Source organism: Callospermophilus lateralis, unplaced genomic scaffold (genome assembly GCF_048772815.1).
Source record: "Callospermophilus lateralis isolate mCalLat2 unplaced genomic scaffold, mCalLat2.hap1 Scaffold_65, whole genome shotgun sequence".
NCBI classification, from domain to species: domain Eukaryota; kingdom Metazoa; phylum Chordata; class Mammalia; order Rodentia; family Sciuridae; genus Callospermophilus; species Callospermophilus lateralis.
In genome coordinates this window covers 47,214-62,263 of record NW_027514826.1, presented here as the reverse complement: position 1 = coordinate 62,263, position 15,050 = coordinate 47,214, and the positions used below count along the sequence as shown (strand labels likewise).

Here is a 15,050-nt window from a genome sequence, read left to right as displayed (position 1 = left end):
ACAACATCAATTCCTAAACCTCAGCTTTCCAAGAGTCAGTCTTCCCTCTACAGGGATAGTCTACTCATAGTTCCCCTTTTTTCATTCTTCTGCTCTTTTAAAGTCATGCAAATAAAAACTAAGGACCTTCTAGGGACTGATATGGCACTATATAATATGACTATAATCCCTTCTTTCCACATTTTGACCTCATCCTCTGTAACTCTTGCCCCTAGCTCTGTCAACTACAGCCACATTGGCCCTTTTTGCTATCCCTGTAGTACATTCACATTCTCCTTCAAACATTTGTACTTTGAGTTTGTTCTGCCTCTGGTATTTTTTCTCCACTGTATCTTTCTGATTCCTTTGCCTTCTTCATGTGTGTGTATGTGTGTGTTCATTCTCAGTGAGATCCACTTTGACTAACTTAATAAAATCAAAACTGCACACACCTTTCTCTGTCACTCTTGAGTAAATTATATATGCCTTTTCCCAAATCACACACAAATTCATGACTGTATTGATTGGCTTTGCTGATACAAAATTCAATCTGATGGCACACAGTTTCCCTAGGATAACTGAATGGAGCTATTGACAATATCTTAGAACATCAGCATATTCTAATTTGGAAGTAAAGTCTGATTTTTTAGAAATTGGTGGATGCATTTCACAACTCAGTTATGTTCTATTAGAATGAATTCATGTACTTATTTTCCATGGGTGTATATTATTTGTTGAAACTCAGATATTTTCCTTATATTTTCTTTACTTGTGTTGTTTTCTTATTACTGAGTTTTGAGGATTTTTTTTTTTTTGTATTTCTATCGTATGGTAACTGTAATTTTTCCAGGTTTGTCTTTCTATTCTCTTAATGGTCTCACAAAGTAAATTCCTTTATTTTGAAACAGTTTTATTTTCATTTTCATTTAGTTGAATATATTTTTTGGTTTTTCTTTTCTTCTTTAATTCTTCTTATTTAGAAGTGTGTTACGTAGGTTCAAAATACTTGGGTATTTTCTAATGATTTTTCTGTTGTATTTTGATAACACAATTCCTGAGAATATTGGTTGTATGATTTGGATTTTTAAAAAATCTATTGGAACTTGCTTTATGGTCCCAAATATAGTCTCTCTTCTTAAATATCATCTACTTAAATTTTTAATTTTTTTAGAACATTGTTGATTTGTTTTGCAAACAAGTATGAACAATGAAGGCTTACTTTTAAGCTTAGAGTTGCCTTTAGCTACTGTTCGTTTTACTTCACTGCTGTGGTATTGTCTTCCGAGTACTATATTCCATAGCCTGGTTATTAGGTGTTTTTATCCACCCTGGATGGTGTGGATATCAACTATTCCTGGTCCTGGGACCTCTACCTTTTATTTTGTGTGGTCCTGTCCTCAGCTTTGGGTACCTTCCTCCTATATGCACACTGGTCAACACTCCATTGAATACTTGGGTGAAGTGGGATGGCATGGGTGTAGTGAACCCTCTGAAGTTGCTCAGAGTTTTGTTTCTGAAAAACTTCCTTTTCCCTAGTACTCTTTTTGTGGACTCTTTTGACCTTGTCCCAAGCCTCAAAAATTTGTCTCCTCATTTCAGGAAAGTGCCTAGGTTTCTTTTTTCCAGTTGCCACACTATGAAAACCCTGGCTGGTACATTGGGGCAGTTTTCTGTTTTGTGCACTAAAAGATATCTGAAAATTAGTAATGATATTTTTTGAAATTTTAGTTGTTAAAAAGGGAGGGTAAATCCAGTCTGTTATTATTTTTAGTTTTTTTTTTTTTGTTGTTGTTGTTGTTGTTTCTTTGAGATGGCATCTTTCTGTGTTGCCCAGGCTGGCCTTGAATTCCTGGGCACAAGGGATCCTCCTGCCTCAGCATCCCAAGTAGCTGGTACTACAACTATGTGCCACCATGCCTGGTCATTCTGTTACTTTTTTTCCCCCCTTACTTTGAAGCAGATGTCCAGTTTATAGATTGTTAAAGTACTCTTTACCATTCTATACCCATAGTTAAAGATAAAGGTAACTATATATATATATATATATATATATATATATATATATATATATATATATATATAAATAAATAATTTTGGGAATATAATTATAATTATTATGGTACTTCTGAGAATCTTCTGTCATCTTTCTACCAAAAAAGTGATTTAGCATCAGCATCTCCTATTTTGTGTGTTTTGCAGTTCATAGTTCAAGTCTTCTATATGAGAGGAACTGGCCTGGGTTAGGTCAGGTTTTTGGCTAATTCAAAGCTTTGGGTCATATACACCAAATGTGGGTGCAGCTAGTAGAAACCTACCCTGGGTAAAGGGTTCAGTTCCAGGAGAGGGTGTTGTTGTGACCTGGGCTCTAGTTACCATTCTGTACTTAATATTGATATTTTTAAATTTACTATTTTTTTTAATAATTAAAGAATTATAGAATCTTAAGACTTTTCATCCATTAGTAAATTACATTATTGTTATCACTGTGAATGTCTATTTTGTCCAGCTAGTATGGGCATTTTTTTTTAATTTTTTTTTTATATTTATTTTTTATTTATCAGCGGACACAACATCTTTGTTTGTATGTGGTGCTGAGAATTGAACCAGTCCACACACATGTCAGGCAAGCGCGCTACCACTTGAGCCACATCCCCAGCCCCTCTTGTTTCTTAGTCTTAATTTGATGAATTATGTTTTTTGATTTTCATATGTTGGTTGTGGTGCACTATCTTCTTAATATGATTTTGTATGCAGTTTACCAGAATTTTATTGAGAATTTTTGCATTTATTTTCATCAGGGATATTGGTCTGAATTTTTCTTTCTGTGATGTGTCTTTGTCTGGTTAAATCATAATTTATAGTTTCATAAAATCAACTTTCATCTAATTATGGAAAAATTAAACTTGACTTTCATTTTGGTTGTGTTCTGGAAAAAGAACCAGTAAATTAAGGGTACATAAGTTAAAGCTAAAAATCAAGCCTCATGCCATGAATAAGCGGGTCCCTAGCGGCCCAGCATGCGCCGGCATGGGCCACCAGGGAAGGCGGGGGGGGGGGGGGGGGGGGGGGGGGGGGGGGGGGGGGCCTCAGGGCGAGGCCTGTGCGCCCAAGGCGACCTTCCCTGGGCAAGCGAAGCTAGCAGGGGGCAAAGCGCTCCTCCACGAGTTAGGAAGGGCCAGGGCTGGGGGTGTGGCCTGTCGGGTGGGTGAGGAGGCGGGGCCTCCAGGGTGGGCGGGGCAGGGGCGGGTGAAGATGGCGGCGGTGGTGGCCGCTGGCAGGTGGGGTTGAGGAGCTGCAAGGCCCGGGCTGCTGGGACAGCCGGAGCTGGCCGTCGCCGGGAGCCAACAGGCGGATCTGCAGCTGGGAGCACACCGCAGGCCAGCAGAGGAGGCGGCTGTAGCGGGATCCAGGAGCGCTGCTTGCGGTGGTGTGTCACGCAGCCAGTGCCTGAGGCGGTGGCGGCAGTGGGGCCCCAGGTACCCAAGGGCGGCGGTGGCGGCGGGAGCGAGGCCCTCCCTTGGTCGGCAGCGCGCGGCTGCAGCGGGGCTGGCGGAGACCCGCCTCCCCTCTGCCACCTCCGCTCTGGCTCGCCTCTAGCCGCGGGCCAGGAGGGTTGGGGGCGCCCCGCTGGATGCCGGCGGCGGGCCTCACAGGGGCTCCGAGGACCCCCCACCTTCCCGCGGACACACCCCAGGGGCGGGGCGGGCAGCGGTGGGCGCGCTGGACCAGGGGACCGCGGTGCAGGGTGCGGTCTCTGCCAGGCGGCCAGCCCCGGGGGCCCGGGCGCCGGACCTGGACCCTTTGGTCTCCCGGCTGAGCCTGACTTGGGCTGCCCCACCGGCGCTGCTGCCCCACGCCGTGCTCAGGAAGAGTTCGCCGCTGCGCAGAGCGGGAGGTGGCGTCTGACCCCGTCCTGCGCGTCGCCCTTGGTGCAGCGTGGGGAAGGAGTCACGCTGTACTGTGTTTGATTCATCAATCATGGAAGGGATCCTCGCCTTCCCTTTTCTGTTAACCGGTTCCCATCCAGCCGCAACCCTGGTGTTCTTTTCCTAGATTTTGCAAACTACCAACAAAGAAGTGCGGGAGTCCAGTCGACAGCCCCTGACTGCCTTGCAGGGCGGGCTGAGAGCGCTTCCTTGGAGGCGCTGTTCCTCCAAGCTAGCCTCAGAGCCTTCTGGCCAAAATGAAGGGTGGCACTCCATCAAGTGCGTCAAGTCTCTTTCTCTCCCTTTCTAGGGTGAAAAGGTTTCAAAAATCGATATTAAATTATTAAAATCTGGCTGCTTAGGAATTACAACCATAGAAGAAAATAATGCAAAAGGGAAATAGAACGAGTATATTTGAGGGGTAAGTGTCCCAACTTCTTGAAAGTGCCAGAGATGAGGTGTATGGATTTTTGAGATTGAAGGGTGAACTGTAAATAAGCTTTTAATATATGGCATTTTGCACTAAGATATTTTTGTTTGTTTCGTTTTAGGTACTTATGGAAATTGTGGATTACCTGGACATCTTAAGACCCAGGAACCCGTTTATTAAGAATCTACTGTCTTGAAAAATGCATTTTATGAATGCTTTGGATTAAGGAGGTGTAAACAGTGGTTTGTGTTGTCTGCCACATAAGAGATAATCTGAATCAGTTCCCTCACAGTTGCCCAGATGCCTAAAACTGGCAAGAACTAGTACTTGGAGTGGTCATCCTTCAACAGGAAATACAGAGCTACCTATGTACTATATAAATGCTATCTCTTTGATGACGGTTAAGATAATGGACAGCTTTTCTACATCTGATTTTCATACACACAATTAACACTGAAATTTGGAGAAGCATTGGTTATATATTGAAAGACTGAGTTTTCTCTTTTTGAGTTTTCCAGATTTATTATTTCATCTGTATGCTTTAAATCTCCACAGTCACATAAACTCCAGACATAACGATGGAGCTCTATGACCCATCAAGATATACAAAAACTATTGGCAAGCTTTGAAACCAGTTGTTTTTGCATCTGTTCACAATTAATATATTCTTGCTAATCAAGAATATGGAAGCAACTACAGTCATGCACATTGTATTGATAAATTGTGACTGTTGAATTTTTCTGTAACTGGTTACTTTTGTCATTCAAATGCCAGTTATGTCCAAATGGATATAAAGACTATGTTGGTGTACCTAGCTCCTAGCCAGTGTAGAAGATAGAAAACCTGTTATGACTAATCCTTGGGAAGAAAAAGTCTGCAAAATGCCCCAAACGAGTTTACTGCACGGGAAGCAGTTTTACTGTAGGGAGTGGGTTTTCCACAAGCTTCAGCATTGCCTCCAGGAGAAATCCAGCTACTGCAGTAGTGCTGTCAACACACCATTGCTTGTGATGAATTCTGGGAATAATGCTGGTGCTGTCTCAGGGAAGGCAGCTGCCTGGGGTGTGTTGTTGGTAGGAGGGCCTGGTAGTGGCAAGACAGCCCTGTGTACTGAACTCTTATGGCCAAGTTCACCTACAAGCTTGCAGAGAGGTTTATATCGCCAGGCTTTGGCCTTTCATTTCTTCAAAGCCCAGGACTCTGATACTTTGTGTGTTGTAGGGTTCATTAGAGGTCTGGTTGCCCAGATATGCCACAGTGGACTACTCCAAGGATATGAGGACAAGCTATGAGATCCAGACATTCAAAGCCGCTTACAGCCTGGGGAATGTGAGAGGAACCCAGCAGAAGCATTCAAAAGGTAACAGCAAAGAATGTCATAGTGTTTAGGTTTCTGTGCAACAATTAGTGATTTTTAGCTAGTTTTTTTTTGAGGTACTTTTACTAGTGCTGTGCAGTTGGGCTTAATCGGTGGTTGTGAGTACAACTGTTTATTTTAGTATGGGAGAAACAGAACTTTGTAATGCACAATATATAGATTAAAAGTAAGTCTTAACTATTGTAGTTTAATAACAGAATGTTCCATTTCTAACAGTAACTGTCAATGGTAAGGGGAGTCTGTTCTTATGATAAAGAAGAACAGTTAGCTGCCTGGAAACCAGGCCTCATTTTCAGGGAGGATGAACTATCTATACTATGAGCTGAAGTAGAAGAACTCTCAGTGTAGAAGCCAGTACCTTTTTGTTTATAGCATATTATTTTTTACATGAAAATTTCTCCTTAAAAGGCATTATAGGCATTGAGAATCTAAAGAAAATTTGCTAATGTGTTTTTGGGATTATTTCCATATTAACTTATTGAAAAGTTGAATTATAAGTTTATAACAGTGAAAATTTGGGATTATTTTAGTGCTTTTAGTGAGTGGTGCAGAGAACATTTTTCCCCCCTAGTTTTAGTTAAGCATTTGTTCATGGTGAGTGGACTGATCTAAGCAATTTGCTTTTTGAAGTGGCTGCAGATTCAAAATCTGCTCAAGAAAACATAATTTCTTGAAAATATGATTTTTGCCTGTCACTTCCTTGGTCATTGTGAAAGTGGCAATTTGTTATTGTGTGCTGGCTGTTGACTCCCTTCTACTTGAATGACTCATTTTGCCACACACCTTTTTCTCCCCATATTAACTAGGCTTTAGCAGGTAAAAGTTTGTGCCCCAAGGATTATGGAACACTGTGCACGGGAGGTTTGTATGAGTGTGTCTCCAGGACAATTGGAACAGTTTTAAGTAGCTCTGAAAACAGGGATGCTTGTTTTTATGGTCTCCTCAAATCTAGTGTCATGAAATCTATAAAGTTTGAAGGCATGCTGATAATATTTAGTAATTATAGCAAACAGTGTTAGTCATTGTTCTAAGAGTTTTATAAATATTAAACCATTTCATCTTCATAATGTTCTGTGAGGTCAATCCCATTTATGTATGAGGATACTGAGGGTTGGAAAGTGAAGTAAACTGTCCAAGCTAGTTAAGTGGCATTTGAAGTATCTCTCTCCATATTTGTAATAATAGGTTTCTTTTAAGGACTTGATGAAAAGAGGAGTGATGTAGAAGTTGGTGTGCAGTGAAGTTGGAGAGTGACGGCTGGTTCACGGTGTGGCTAAAAATGAGGAATGATAGTGTAGAACTTAAACTTGTGAGGGTTTATTACACTCACAGATGTTAGCGTCTGTGAACAAGTCAGAATGGCACCTGGCATTTTGCAGAGGGAGTGGTTTGTGAAGTAACACCAGCGAGCCATTAAGTGTGGAGATTCCTTATTGGTTGACTGCTGTATCTAGTTTATGTTAATTAAGGTATGCTGTGTGGAATGTATATATACCCCTCCTGTCCTACAATAAACGGCTCCTACTCCTGCTGTATCAATGTACACAGTTGTTCATCACCCCCTGGTTATTTTGCTGCAGCCGGACTTCGGCATACAGAGTCTTGCTTTTGAGAAGTATAGGACTTTTGGGGCCTTTTAATCTGTCAGTGCAGTCTAGTGGAAGTCAGGGTGCATCCTTTGGTCATCAGAATCAAGCTTAAAACTGTTACATCATTCACCAGTCTATGAGGATGTCTGAGTTAATGCTTGTGGCACGGATGGGAGATGACAGGTGTAATGGAGCAGGTCCATTCTGCAGTCACTGTGATTGAGCCAGTGAGGGAGTCTTGAAAATGAAACTTTCCCTTTTAGGAGACAATGATCTCTACACAAAAACATCTTTTATTACTTTTTCTCAAGATAACCATCAATAGTGAAGGCCTGAGTTTTAATCTCTTTGTCATCAGTAAGTTCATAAACTATTTGGATGACACCTAAAACAATTACTTTCAAAGAATTCAAGAAGACCCTAATTAATTAAAATTATATGATTTTGTAATTTATTGGAATGCATATATAAATTTCTAACACCTAAATGTTTAAAATCCTGATAACTATATATTTTTGATGTTGTAATACTTAAGCATACCTCTCACTATAGAATCATTGATTTTTCTAAAGAAATTTTCCTCTTACTCAGTTGTTCCTCATATTTTCTTTTTCTTGTGTAATTTACAGTTATTATCTAATCGAAGGGAAGAAAGAAGCATTTAGAGCTGTGTGTGAAAACCGCACCAGCACTGCTTTTCTGATTGACAGTAGGTGCTATTCTTGATAGTGGGTGCTAATCACTTTGTGTTTCCATCCTATATTTCCTGTGTCTACACTTGCTTGCCCCTTTACCACATTAACCAGTAATAAATCCCTCAGTGGATGCTGCCCCTCCATCCTGGATTTCTCACCCTCCAGAATGGAGAACTGAATAAACCTCTCTTGTTTATAAATTCTCCATTCTCTGATATTTTGTTGCAGAAGCAGAAAATTGACTAAGTCACCTGACTTCTTAAATAGGTCCTTCAAGGAATTTTAATAGGAACATATTCTATCAGGGCATGTATAGTTGTAATTTAATAGCCAGACAGTGGGACAGAGGACCATTTTTTTCAAGGAGTTGTGTATTTTGAGGGAGATAGAAGTAGCTATGTGATGAGATGAAATATAAATATAAGCAAAGATACGCAAAATCTTTTTTTCACTTTAAACAAAAACAAAATCCAAAACCAGCTTTTATATTGTTATTTTCTTAACATTTAAAATATGATAATGTTGATAGTTCCACATAGTCATGTGAAACAATTTATTAGTAGTGAGAAATTGATAAAGAAAAAAACCTTATTCTCAGATCCACTAAGCTGGGGAACTTTCAGAGAAGTGATTTAGTAATAGATGCTTTTTTAGCCACTTATTTTGTCTTCAGTTTTTCTTTCTGTTTTTCCCTATATTTTACTCTTAATACTAGGTGAAATACATAATATTGTATGCTGACTTCTTACATGCAATGATATGACTGTGTATTAACATTAAGTACTAATTTGCAGAGTTCCATTTTCCGGAATAACAAAGAGAGGTAAAAGGAATTTCATATTAATCTAGTTCCATACTGTCATGTTCCCTTCTGACTTGGCACAGTATGTCATTTCTTAGATTTAGTTGTCATGAAATTTTTTTAATATCAATTATTATTTTTTAAAATATTTTTTAGTTGTAGATGGACACAATACTTTTATTTTATTTATTTACCTTTTTGTGGTGCTGTGGATCAAACCCAGTCCCTCATATGTGCTAGGTGAGTGCTCTACCACTGAGCCCCAGCCCAAATATTCTTTTAGTTGTTGATGGACCTTTATTTGTTTATATGCAATGCTGAGAATCAAACCCAGGGCCTCACACATGCTAGGCACGTGCTCTACCACTGAGCCACAACTCTAACCCTAATATCATTAGTTCTTAACCACAAATATTGAAAGCAAATGCTGTGTGTTTTTAAGGACAGTTCATAAAAAAATTTCATTCAATATTATGCATTTCACCTAGTATTAAGAGTAAAATATAGGGAAAAATAGAAAGAAAAACTGAAGAAAAAGTAAATGGCTAAAAAAGTATCTATTACTAAATCAGGTGAGCTGTGTTAGGTTGATGTCTGTGGGAGATCCAGCAGTGAGCAGAGTAGGCAGAGTCCTACCTTCATGAAGCTTGAATTCGTATTTCTGTAGAGCAAGAATAGCTGAGGTAAATAAGACACATTAATTTCTCTTGTTGCTTTTTCATTGTATTTTTAACTAATTTTGGAGTTTGATGATTTTTCCAGTTCTGTTGTTAGTGGAACTAAGTTGAAAAGATCACGTTCTTGGACTGGCTTCTTCCATTCCTGCCCCTTCCACTTCTGTTAGGGCCTTGTGTGTCTTGTTGGATGGCCCTTGTCTAGAGGTGGCTTAGAGTGGAGCTCCCTGGTGACCTGGGACTGTAAGGTGCCTTCCAGTATCCAGGACCTGGGGAGGGGCTGGAGGGTGCCTGAAGGCTGGGTCTGGTTGGAGCTCCGGGTAAACCTACTCTCGGGCCTTGAACCCTGGGGTCTTTGTGGGAGATGTCTGGCACAGAGCTGGAACTCCCGACCCCCACCCTGGTCATGTTAGAGCCTGTGTTCATTTCAGGCCAACATCTGCAGGACCAGGAGTGAGTCTTCTGTGTGTGGCATGGATTCCTGTGTCGCTCTGTGGAGTAGGAAGAAAGAGTGTCTCCTGGGCACACCATATGAAGCATAGACAGAATGAAACTGTGATGACAATTTAAGATCAGTTGTCAAGGTTTTGAGAGTTCAGCAGAAAACTCGAGTCCATGGTGGAAAGCAGCGGGGATTGGTAGGACAAGATGGCGAACTGGGAGACCACCCTGACACTTGTTGTGTCAAATAAGAGTCCCTCAATGATGGACTGTTCTTTCCCAGCTTTTTATCTGTTTCTGTAGCATTGATGGTTCTTCACTTTTCTCTCTCTCGACTTCTACCTTGAGTTGTCCTCGCATCCCTTCTGTTAGGCATATGTTGTATCTCGTATCCCTTCTGTTAGGCATATGCTTCTTTATGACATCATTTCTGATGAATTTTTTATATGGACCCTCGTGCTTTGTGTGGCACTTTACATACCATAATGCCAGCTGTCCTCTGAGGGAGAGCTGCACACAATGCTGCTGCCCATCTAGACTGTCGCAGCCTAGCTGAAAGAATGCCCAAACTCTTCATGTGCACAGCTGTCTTACTTCATGAAGCAGTGCTGTGCTGCTGAGAACATTCTCAAGCGTCCTTTTGAACCTGTACTAGGAGTAAAGGAGGGAGAGGTACTGCAGCCCACTTGCTGGGGGCCAGGTTGCTGGGCCATGGGGTGTGCATTTTCATCTTCCACTCTGCCACATGCCTCCAACTGCCCTTGGAACTTCTGTCCATTTATGGGTTTGTAGTAGTGTGTATTGAATTTTCATTTTTTCACTAGGCCACCAGCTTTTGCTTTGTTGTCAGGCTCTGTGTGTCGTGAGTTTCTGTTCTGTCTATGTTGTAATCAGGATAGTAGTGAATGCATCCAGAATCCCTAATGTCTAATAATTATGTTCTTTAGTTCTCTTATGGAATTTTTATTCCTGGTTTCTGTAGCTTCCATTTGTTGTTGGAATTCTCCATCTTTCACCCTTTTATATACATCTGTTTTCTCCAATATTTTAATCACAGTTATTTTAACCTCTGGGTAATTTCTCAGCCTATATTAATTATCTTTTTTCTCTAGATTACTAATCTCCTATTCTTTGCCTTTTCCTATCTAACAATTTTTTAATTGTATGCCAGATGGTGATAGATGATCATGGTGGCAGAGAAGGCTTTCCCCCTCCCTGCTTGGCCAGGCTGGTGAAGAACTGTTACAGGTGAGAGCAAACTGGGCTAGGGTCCTTGCTGACCTTGGAAAGGCCTCTGCTTCCTGTCTGTGCTTGGCATGATTTGGCTGGTCAGCTCTGCTCAGCTCTGATGACTTGCTAATTCACTTCCCTGGGAGATGTTAATGTGTGGTGCTTTTGGCCTTGATTCCTTACCCATCCTGGAGTTTTGTGTTTAAAGCAAGCATTCTGGCTTAGCAGAATTCTTCTCTCACATGCCACCAGTGGAGCCCTCAAGGTGGCTTTAGACACACCTGGCCTGGTCTCTCAGGCTTCTAAGCACAGCCCACAATTTAGCAAAGTCCCTTAGGAAAAATTAACCTTGTGTCCAGGACCCATAACACATGCACTCTGCTCCTTAAAGGGGACACACTGACTCCTACAAACCTTGCTGGCTTTGCTCCCTTGGTAGAGTCCCTTAAGGCAGCCCAGTCACAATTCTTAGTCTGCACCTGTAGAATTAGCACGTGTCCCCAAATCAACAAATGACCCCTGAGAAGAAACCAGCAGTCACTTTGTTCCTCACTTTGAAAGAGCTCCTGCTCTGGAGTTCCAGTTCATCTCATTTTCTTGCTTTAGCAACCCTCTCATGTTGGTAAAAATACAGTTGTCATTTTTCTCTCTCAGTTGCCACTTGCTACAGGGGAGCTTGGTGCTGGGGCCTACTGTGCTTCACCCTGCAGAAGGCCCTTGACTTTCCTTGTTTTACTGGATTTATGCCTCTTCTCATTAAGTAATTTCCTTTTTAAAAAGTCAATTTTGCCCCTGCCCTTATTTCTCTGAACAATACAAATGCATGTTTTAAGTCCTTAGCAATTTTTTGAGTTACTTTAGCTTAGACGTGAGTACACGCTTCTGGGTTTGCTGCCTTCTAGCTGACTGCTGAGTTTTATTCCCCCTCTTGGAACTCTGTTATTCTTACTCCAGGGGTTATTGATCACCTTACCATTCTGTCCCCAGGGTGACCGACTATGAGGGCTGCAAATGGGAAGGTAAAGTTCCTCCTGCAAGATACTGACTTCTAGATTCAATATTGACTTGAAGTGGTCACTTGCTGTCTCCACTGCGGCTAGCTCTGTGTGCTCCACTGAGCATACTTCCCACGATTTTAATTTCATCTTTCTTTTATTGTTGTATTGGCCCAGCCCCTGTCCCAGCTCTGGTTTCAGACAGTGAGTCCTAGTCTGGAGGCAGGGGACTCCTAGTCCCTTCACTCCCACCAGCAAGCGCCCAGGTGCCACCGCACGCTTTGGGGCAAGCAAGGCTCAAAGGATGTGGCTTTTCTGTTTCTGACTCTTCTTCTCTTTGGTTATATCTTTCTTTTTGTTTTCATGTTCCATATCTCTGGGCTATGTTTTAGCAAGGACTAGACAGTTCATAAAAAATGTGAAAGTTGGGCTGAGGATGTGGCTCAAGTGATAGCACACTCGCCTGGCATGCGTGTGGCCCGGGTTCGATCCTCAGCTCCACATACAAACAAAGACGTTGTGTCCGCCGATAACTAAAAAATAAATATTAATATTCTCTGTATCTCTCTCTCTCTCTCTCTCTGTCTCTCTCTCTGTCTCTCTCTTAAAAAATGTGAAAATATTGTAGTCACTAGGCAAAAATTCAGGGACACATATTATCCTACATTTTGGGCAAATTTTTTCCTGATTTTAATTTTCTAGTACATTTACTAGGTTCTTTTGGTTTTTCTTTTAAACTAATAGGCAATATTCCATCCCAAACTGGTTGAAAGTACTAATGATACTTCTTTTTCTTCTTCTTTTTCCACATGCTTTAGATAATGATTGGGATAATTTTGTTTCTAAGAAAAGAAGATAGATCTAAGTTTGTTTTCCAAGAGATTACATGATATATTGATGGAAAATTACTAGTACTTTAATTTTTCTGCTTTACTCTCATGTTCTGTAGGAACTTAATTTTTAAAGTCTGGGTTTTTTATAGAATTTAACAATTTGTTAATGAAGAGATGGTTAATGATTTCAGAAAGTACTCAGTCCTCAGAACTGCTCTTTAGAGCAAGTGGACCTCATGCTCTGGGCAAGTACTCTGCCACTGAGCCCCCTGCACAGCCCCTAGATTTATACTGTTCTGATGCTAAATTTCACCAGATGATAATGACATTTCAGCTCCAATATTCAAAATAGATAAACTGCTAATGCTACTTGGTGTCAGTCAACTGTCACTATAACAAATGTCTGAGCTAATCAACTTTGAAAAGATTTACTTTAGCTCACAGTTTTAGAGGATCAAGTCCCTGATGAGATGAGCCCATTGCCTTTAGGCCTCGGGTGGGACTGGTGACAAAGTAGAAGGACTCTCCTCATGGCCTGGTGGTGAAAGAGGACGAGGAAGGGGCAAGGGTCCCACTGTCTCCTTCAAAGTCCCCCTTCGTGACCTGAAGACCTCCAAGTAGGTCCCACCTTTTAAGGTTCTGTTACTTCCCAGTAACAACAAGTTGGGGACCTGACCTTTATCACATGGGCCTTTATGGGACATTTATCCAAAACATAGCCTAAGTGTAATCTGATTTTTAAAACTTCTTAAAATCAGGGTAATTGATGATGAATGTAGAAAAAAGTATAGATACTTTAAACAGTGTCTTATCTGAGGGTACTTTGGGTGGGTGCTCCTTGGTGACTTTGCAGTAGCTAGCATGTATCATGCAGCAACAAGATGAAACCTGCAACAGCAGTCTTTGTGTATTGAAGGCACATTCTGATAAATCACAGAAGATCATTGCTGACACCTTCTTGCTCTCTCCTCGCAAGGTAGCAAAAGGATGAGGCAGCTTCTGAGGTTTCCTTTACAAGGGCACTAATATCCCATTCCTGAGGGCTCTGCCCCTCTACCCACTCACTGCCTAGAGGCCACTCCTGACACGTTGGAGGCTAGGATTAAATCTGTGAATCTTGGGAGGAATGCAGACATTTGGACCATAGCTAGATGGTTGTTTATGTTCAAGTTTTAGGTGTGTTTGAAGGAGACAAGTGACTTTTATTTTTTTGCTTCCCAGTATCTTCACCTCTAAAGAGCGATGATGGTCAACCACTCAGGATTACTGTATTACACGAGATATGCATGTAAAGCCTCCAGCACAGAGTAAACATGCAAGAAAAGTCAGTACTTTTAAAATTAGAAATCTATAATTTCTAATTTTAAAAGTTCTGTAGGATAATGAATCTAAACTGAAAATACTATAGAGATAAAATTACATGTTTTGAATTTACTTCAAAATAATCCAATGGGTGAAAGGGAGGGTATGGATGGAATAAAATTATGAGCACATTGGAGTTACTGCCTTCTCTCAACACTTATATGTTTAAATTTTTCCATAATTAAAAAATTCAAAAACAGTAAGTACTAAGGCAGGAAAATACTACAAAAATATAAATACTGATGGTTTATTTTAAGATCACATTTTATTTAAGTGACAGAACGTAGGGAAAAAATTATTTAAAACTTAAAGCTAATATCCCTATCCCTTTGCTTCTCAAAAATAAATATTTTCTTCAGATAGAATTGTCACAGATGAAAAGGGAGCAGAACAACTTATGCACTTTTCTTGCCTTCATTTTTTGGGAAAATAATATGTGCTGCTTGGGTTGTACATGTATTTTTAAGTAGACAATCCCTGGTGACAGAATTCACCTCTGAGCAACTAGCCAGACATCAGCTGAAACTGAACTGTGGAGCAGGAAAGTTCCCATATTAGGAACAGAGCAGACAGGATTCAAAATGTTCAGGGATAGTGGTATCACCAGCTTCCTCACATATAGACCCCAGCTTTGGACTCTCATGAGGCTTACCTGTGAGACTGACTCTCAGTGTGAGGTTATATTTATTCTCATACCAGATGAGTGGTCTAGTCAG

The 15,050-nt window shown here is 40.9% G+C and overlaps 1 pseudogene; it reads left to right on the top strand.

Annotated features, from left to right (window-relative positions):
- The first annotated feature begins 5,183 nt into the window (after nt 1-5,183).
- On the top strand, nt 5,184-5,699 carry LOC143389791 (ankyrin repeat domain-containing protein 50 pseudogene; annotated as a pseudogene).
- The last annotated feature ends 9,351 nt before the right edge of the window (nt 5,700-15,050 follow it).